Source organism: Apium graveolens, chromosome 7 (genome assembly GCF_009905375.1).
Source record: "Apium graveolens cultivar Ventura chromosome 7, ASM990537v1, whole genome shotgun sequence".
NCBI classification, from domain to species: Eukaryota; Viridiplantae; Streptophyta; class Magnoliopsida; order Apiales; family Apiaceae; genus Apium; species Apium graveolens.
Genome location: NC_133653.1, coordinates 259,105,461 through 259,114,572, shown reverse-complemented (window position 1 = coordinate 259,114,572; position 9,112 = coordinate 259,105,461).

Sequence of the window (9,112 nt, the reverse complement as noted above, 5' to 3'; positions counted from 1 at the left end):
CAAAATCCTTAAAAACCTACACAACTCCTTATTCAACCATTAATGCAACTCTTATTTGACAAAAACCCTATGAAAACGAATATTATAACCATTATATAACTCACTATGTAACATTTTCAAATTTATAGTACAATATATAAGCGTTTTATGAACCCTTAATGCAACTACAGTAAAATCTCTATTTTTACCTTACAAACTTGTGATAAAAACCAATACACAATGTTCTTTGCAACTTTGTGTGAAACTACTTATGCAATCCTAAATGTCACTTGTCTAATGCTACCTTATATACATGTTTTAACCTAGAATGCAACCACATATGCAACTATAAAAATTATAAAATAAATAATATCTAATACAACCATTATGTAACTCTAAATGTAACCACACCACAACTTTAAAGTAACCTTATACACATGATTTAAATCTAGATTGCAACCACATAATAAAAAATATGATAACCATTATATAACTCACTATGCAACATTTTTAAATTTATGAAACATATAAAAATAATTACGAATCGTTAATGCAACTATAGTAAAATCTCTAATTTTACCCTACATGTAACCATTTATGCAAACAACTATACAATGTTTAAAATTTTAATTACAAAACATTATAAATGCAACTCTTAATTGACTATGAAACACATTATGAAATATTTTACAGTGTAATCGAAGCAAACGCCCTTACTCAAAACTCATTATGTAATCACTTATGTAATTAACCATTTTAACTTTTGTTAAACTCAGAAATGCAACATCTAATGCAACTCATATACTGAGTACACAAGAAGATATTACTAAAATTCTATATTTCCAAAAAGTGCATTCATAAAATAACAACTGATTTTACATGAATTTCTTCCTATTGCTCATTGTCACTACTCAAAACAGACCAGGTGAGGCAACAATGCATTAGTTACACAAAGACAACCCATTTCTCTTCATTAATCCATATTTCAAAAAAGTTGTTACATAAATTGTTGCATTCAGTTTTAACCACCGTATTACACCAGTGCAAACTCAAATGAAATATAAATTAATATTAAAAGCACCAAGTCATGATTTATTAAACTTTGTTAAACATTTCTTACAACTCCATACCATAAATCTAATAAGTCTGAGAAGAATTCAAACTTAAACAGAGCATAAATATTAAAAGACTACATCAAAAGTTCAAATTACAAGATCTTAATATAATTTAGCGTGTATGTGCTCTTCTTCCAACATTTATGCAGCTTCTTCTTTACTGGTGCTTTTCGTTTCTCCAGTTTCACATTTGGCACATAATCAAGGGCATCTTCATTAGCATCATCGATATATTCATTATCACTCTCATAATAATAAATTTAATTTTCAATGCCAAATGTTGATTTGTAGGATGTACTGGAGGTAGGCACAGGATGGGATATTTTTTTACAGACATTAACATGAAGATCAAAACAGCCAAACAAACCATATACAACAAAGTAAATAACAACTATGATTGAGTACCAACAAATGAATGATAAACTACTAAAAAAATTCTTGAATTTATATTAATCAAAATTTATTTCCTCATACAAACTCGTCCTAATTTAAACACTTGACTACATATGAGAGACTATATCAGAACTTACTTCATCACATAATTTCATATTTTTCATTCATTTAATTATTTAAAACTAATCAATACAACCCCATGTAAGAACATTATTTGTTTGTTAATTCAAGGCGGCCTTGAGAAAGGAACAGAGCCGTGCCGGGGACTTAGAGGGCCCTGTGCAAGATTTTAAAAGAGTACCCTAATAATTTAAGTTTTTTTTAAAAATACATGAAATAATAAAAAAAACATGTAAATTATAAAAGTAACATAACAATTAAAGTGCATAAATTAACTGTATTACATAATGAAAATTAACAAAATTGTAAAATAATAAAACAAGTAAATATATGATACAAATTATCATAAAATCGTCATTCTAGGTTCTAGCTTTTCTAAGCACATTTACTATTAATAATTTAATAATCAAAATTTTCTCGCAAACTATTAAATTTCAGAAATTGGAAATTTAAATAAAAAATGATATATGTAACTTTAAATCTGTATGTACAGCTATTTAAATTTGTATAAATCCATTTTTTATTTATTTTATATTTAAAACATAATTATTATTTTAATGATCGTGCATGTGAGAAAAAAAGTTAGCTAGTATACATAGTTAAATTACTAATTTTAATGAAATCAATTAAATTGGTACTTAAATGGGGAGTTTATCTTGTTAGAAGAGTAAGGATGGCACTAATAACAATTTCTGGTATAAATATTTATTTATATTAATATGATTTTTTATATTATTATTTTTAGAATATATTTGACTTATTCAAGAAAGCAATCAGTATTATGTACGTGTATAATATACAATATCTCACACCTCCCACACCCTCAGGCACGACTCTGAAAAGGAACAAAACGAAAACTTCACTTTTCATTTGGTAGACAACGAGAACAACATATTTCACATTAAATTTTCACACCACAAGTCAATCAATCACTTACAATCTACAAGACGAGAAAGATGTTTTAGGGTAAACATGTTACTCTATATTTTACAAACATAAAAAACTTATAAAATTACAAGTTTAATCCACTAAAACTAAATTAACAGCAACAACAAAAATATGAATATTGGACATCAAATTATCCAATTAATACATATCTATAATCAACAAAATTCACCAAAAAAATACATAAATACATGCATATATATATATATATACATAGCCGGTGATAAAAATCAGAACTCTGAGAAAGTTAGTAAGCAAAAGTGAAGGGAGGGGAGGAAAATGATACTAATTCATAGCTTCTTGTGCACCTTATTGATTTCAATAAGAATGTCTTCTTGTTATTACATTAATCGATCAACGAGAGAGAGATATAGAGAGAGACAGAGAGAGACCTAGATGAGATTGAGAGTGAGTAGGAGAGAGAAAGAGAACGCCATGAGTGAAGAGAGAGATGAGATAATGGGCCGTGTTATTTAAATATAAAATTGTAAAAAAATGATTTTATTTTTCAATTAATAGTATATTTGCAATAACTATTACATGTTGGTATATTTGCAAATAAATACCCCAAAATTGGTTTTCTTGATAATTTCCCTATTTTTTACTTAAGTTGCCGGTGAAATTTGACTCAATTTTCGTAAAATACTCGAGATTTAACCTGAGCCAAAAAGATTATACAATGAAACGAGCTGAAATAAAATTAAAATTAAATGATAATTATCCATTATTTAAAAAAATTAAATAAGCAAATTTTATATCTTAAAATTTTAATCAAATAAAATTTAGAAAAATTATATAATATAAAAAATATTTCGTATATCGCAGAGGGTGTAAGGTTGTACAAATTAAAAAAAAAAATATAGAAAGAAAAGGAATGGACTCTCATCGAAAATGAAGAATGAAAACGTGAAAATTAGGTGTGAATAGTGAATAGATGAACGGGCTCAAAATTTAAACGAGGCTTTAAAGTTGTTGCACAAACATACACTATGTAAGACTTCACATCATTTACTTAGAAATAGATCTTTTTTAAGTTAATTACATTTAATTAAACACTATGTAAGACTTCTCTCTTACTTACATTTAATTAAAAGATAAATTTTAGCTGAAATCAATAGTATACGAATTGTCATTAGTATGTTAACCGACCAAATCCATCTAACTATATTCAAATTTATGTTAGTTTAATATATTTAAATGCGAATCAATGATAAAATTTCATATGTCAATGGAAAAAAAAGTATGCTACCTTGCGGCCCGTTATATCAACCAAATTCATCTAATTATACATAAGATTTTGTTTAATTTTTTTTAGCCAGGGGTAATTATTATTTTATTTTAGACCGAATGAATAATGTGTATTATTTTATTGTAGTTTGATGACATTATATCGACCCCCGAATTTTCTTTCAAATTTTTATTTTGTTATAGTCTCGTCCAATAATATAATATTTTTAGCGGGATCAATAATATTTATTACTTTATTTTAGCCCAATTCTTTAAATCCAACTAACTATGTTTATTTTTTAAACTTCAATAATAGTAATTTTTTTGAAAGTGGACAGTTATATTGAAAGGGAGGGAATATCATTTTTCTTAAATTCCATACTCAACCCAAATATAAATATTTGGGAGGAAAGGAGAGAGCGTAACATTAATCATTCCTCAAACCTTCGAGATTCTCCGGTGATTTTTGTTCCAAATCCCCAACGGACGCGCCATGCCTTGAAGGACACGTTTTACCCGTAAATTTTAAATTATGTGTCGCACGTGCAACCTACATATGTCTTAAGTTCTTTTTTCCGTACTAAGCGCATCTCCAATAGTTTTTTAGTTCATTTCTTAAATTTAATATAAAATATGAATCTTTTTAACTTTTAAGACATCAATAGCTATTCTCAACTCGAACAATATTCCCTATATTCATTTGTTATACAATATTTAATTATTAAAAAGTAACATTATTACATAAAGTAAAGAAAGAGAAAGTGTTTATTTCAAAAATATAATATAAAATAAAAGTTAGAAGAGGAGAGATGTTAGCTAAAGATAAGGAATGGGAAGAAAATCTTAGTGAATCTTAGTGATTTAAGGAATCACTAAGATACTGTTGGAGTAATTTTTTTCTCCATGTTCCTTATATTTGACTTTGAGTGTGTTTGGTATTGCTGTTGCAGACAGCAACAACAGCTTTTCGCTGAAAAGCAGTTAAAAGACTGTTTGGTAAAATTTAAAAGTTGTTTTTCAGAAAAGTGCTTTTGGCCTAAAAGCTGCTGTTAGAAAAAGTAAGTCCCCCCATACTTTAAGAAAAAGCTGCTTTTCAGCTGTTGTGGGAAGCAGATGTTGATTTCACCATCAAACCTTACAAAAACATCATTATTTTTAATTTTTTACATCAGAACATATACGTATCAAAAAAATTACCAAACAGTCATCTGATTTTTACAGCAGCACTTTTTTCAGCAGCACTTTTTCTAACAGCACATCAATTTTTAACAGCAATCCCAAACAAAGCCTTTAAGACTCTAAATAGCTAAGCTGTTGGAGTTGGTATAAAAGGCGTGTTTGGAAACAAAATATAAGTTACTTATTGACTTATAAGCCCGTAAGTTCTTATCGACGAGTGTTTGTCGACCCAACTTATAAGTTAAATTTTCAACTTATAAGCTAATAAGTTGAATGTTAGTAACAACGTACTTTTTCTTAACTTATTTGGATTTTTCGCCTTTTTATTGACTTAAGTTTTAAAAAAATATATTTATAAATGTTAATCTAATCTAAAATCCACGAATTAAGATAATTATATTTAAAAATTATTTATTTTGATTAATTTAAGTAAAAAAGAATTCTGACTTATCAGTAAAATTATCGAAACAATGTAACTTATAAGTTATAAGTGTTATCTATTTATCACTTGTAAATCACTTATTCATTTTAAGTCATAAGTTACTTATTTTAAGATTTTCCAAAAATGCACTTCATTATGAACTGGGTAAATTACTTATTTTAAGATTTTACAAAAGTGCACTTAATTCTTAATTACAAACTGATAACCCAGGCCAAAGGTAGAGAGCTCAATTATTTAATTATCCCTTAGATCATTGCACTATTCCTAATAGTAATATTGAGAGCGAGTTCAAATAGTGGCTTCCAAATTTATCTTAAAATTAAGCATATTATAAAAAAATATTTTCTTAGTTTATCACCTGCCTCATTTTTAAGATGCTATCAAGTATGCCATATTTTATTTATTTTAGTTAAAAATTATTTTCCTCCCTTTTTACATATCTTTCTATTTTCATCATTTAATTTCACTGCTCGTCATAGTTTATATATTATTATTTTAATAATAAGACACAAATACAAGTTATATCGCATGAGTTTATATATAAAAAAAATCTCTTAAATCACTGTAACATTATATTTTATTATATTATAAGACATTTATTAGAACATTGTTGTAACCCATTTCATATTGGGAAGTTACTCTCTTTGTTGAGTAGTATAAGTTACAGACGTAGATTTTACAAACATTATAATGCTCTTTTTTAAAATATACTTTTATAAGTTATTTTATTTATTTACGGAAACCAATGAACTGAGTAAAATAATATATACGCAAGTGGATGAAGTTATGCAATGGCAGAATCTAGGAAAAAATAATTTAGTAAAATAATGTGCCATATCATATACGGTGAATATGGTAATGCAAATCTAGTGGCCATATCACATACTAACAAGAAAATGAAGTTTCCTGCTCACAATTCAGTTTTGCATCTTCCTGTTTTATTGTTTTGTGTGATAATTACATTAAAGGGCTGTTGAAAATCAATAATGCAGGGCACACTTCACAGCTTCATCTCATGGGGTCATTATCTTTGTATACAGTTTCCATACTGCATCCTCTCTTTCTGCTATTCATTTTTCATTCTAGATCAGTAGTTAGCACAAAATCAAATCCTTCTATGCAGCCACACTACAAGAAATAAGTGATCATACAACAGTTTTTCATAGTTGTGTAACCTGTATATTTTCCGTAGTCTATTCAACACTCGTGTGATAAAATATCACACAACAGTTGTTTAAACCCTTGTAATAAGAGAGATTACACAACCTTTTTTAGTAGTTGTTACAATCAAGAATGCACAACGGGTATTCTATATTAACCATTGTTGGAACTTTCTGAAAACAACTGTTTCTTTATTCAACTCTTGTCTAACTAACTTAACAACAACGGTTTTGTAGAAAAGCCATTGTTCTTAACTTATTCGATATTATCATAAACAACAGTTTAGAAACTTCCTTTATGAATGTTTTTTTAAAAGACAATGGTGTAAAACATTTAAACTGTTACAAAGAATATCAACAAACAACAGTTTTTTTAAAAAAAAAATGTGCAGTGACACATACAACGGTTTTCATCATTTTTGAGTGATTTTCACACAACTGTTTACAAAATTAATCTCATTATTTAAAATAAGCCAATTTTTAAATAAAATTATATTATGATAATTTAATTGTTATTTCACAATTTAAATTAAATTTACAATACAAAGGTTCTCTACAAGAATTACAAGTATAACTTAAAATCTATTTCTAAACATCCTCATCAAGGTACACAATAACTAATTTGCATACATATTCAATTATATTTGCCCAAAAAGCAAGAGAATGTTCACTCCAATTGGCACCCCCGACCAAGTTCTTGTTCCAAGTATCATACATGTACGTTTGCTTGCATCAAGAATTACACACCTGACATTCAGAGCATGTTTCATGATTTCTTATATCATAGGGTTCAAGTGTGTATACAGATTTAATACAATGTCAATCTTATAGTCCAATAGAAAGATTAGCTATAAAAGTAAATACCTTGCTTGTAACTCGTACTGCAATATCTACCTAGCCAACAGCCAGTGCATCAGATCAGCACGTAGCAATACTCACGATCCTCTTCAACAGGAATTTCATGCACACACATTAATGAGTTTATTTTATAACCTCAAAAAAGTTAATAGCAGCAAGCACATAAGATTGTTAAATTTATATATTGTTATTTACACAGAACCAATAAATACTTGAGAATACGAAAAATGTTATAACCTAACATGGTAGATAAAAAAATGCAATACAACAAAAAACACTTATAATTAAAATTTTAAAGAGCATGCAGATGTTCACCCCATGAGCTAATTGTATAATCGTACATGTTCATCAGGAACCTGCGCAATCTCCTGGAGCAGCAGCACACAAAGACAAGATGCATTAATATGCAAATAAAGCAGATAACTGAGTCATAACATATATCTCTCTCTTAACTTGAGCTTGCTAAAAGGTAAAATTTATTAGCATTTTTTTGTGCATGACATTATATGGAGTAAAGACACCCTCGTACTATAAGCTATCTCTGTACAATGGGATTAAACATTAGTATTCTACACAGATAGAAATATTAAATCGGTAACACATTATAGTATTCACACTGAGGGAAGAAAAAAGTGATGTTTTGAGTATTCTTCTATTGCTCGAAGTAAGTTGCATTTAAGAAGTTTAAATAAGAAAGGGTTTTTGGACCCTACAATGCTTCCCCCATTGCAATGACATACAAGCCAAAAAACATATTTAGTAATTTGAGGAAAACATATTTAAGCTTACTTACATTTGACAACCCCCATTAATAGTTGCATTTAACTAACCAAAAAAATAAATATTAAGTCTATATGCATAACAGAGTATAAGTTTCGATAAATAGGGTACCAGATTTTGTATAAACCAGTGTATAAAAATGAATAATTAGCTCTATTCAGGCAGCACCAACACCTCCAGTCCTCCACAACTAACATTTGTAACAAATTAAACTCAATGCAGTTAAAAAAACTACAATTGCCTAACAAACACAAAATATAATAGTATTAAAACTAAAAAAAACATCAATCATGATACCATAGGGAACTTGGGCAGTCGTTGGAGCTAGCATTAGCCAACTTGCAAGCATAAGGAAGCTGGAGCAACCTAGATTCTTGAATTTCAAGGCTCTTCAACTGAGGGTTAGAACCTGTGTGTGCATCTGTTGCATTATGTAACAGAGTCAAACATGTTTAGAATCTTTGATTGCGCCCACACACTTGCAACATCCACCAGTTGGGGTGGATCCTTTCCCCGTGGCAAAACCCAGGCACTCAAATTTTTTAATAATTTTTTCGTATGACTAAAATTGATATATCTTAACATCCGTACGGTTGGATCGTCGAAAAAATCATCTTAAAAATTAATCTTGTAAATCGGGAACGAGTCTCGTTGTCGGGAGGGGTACTTTTACCGGATTTTTCTAATCCTGACATGCAAGATGAAGTTCATATTTTTTAATAATTTTTTCATATGACTAAAATAGATATATCTTAACATCCGTACGGTTGGATCGTCAAAAAAATCATTTTAAAAATTAATCTTGTAAATCGGGAACGAGTCTCGTTGTTGGGAGGGGTACTTTTACCGGATTTTTCTAATCCTGACATACAAGATGAAGTTCATATTTTTTAATAATTTTTTCATATGACTAA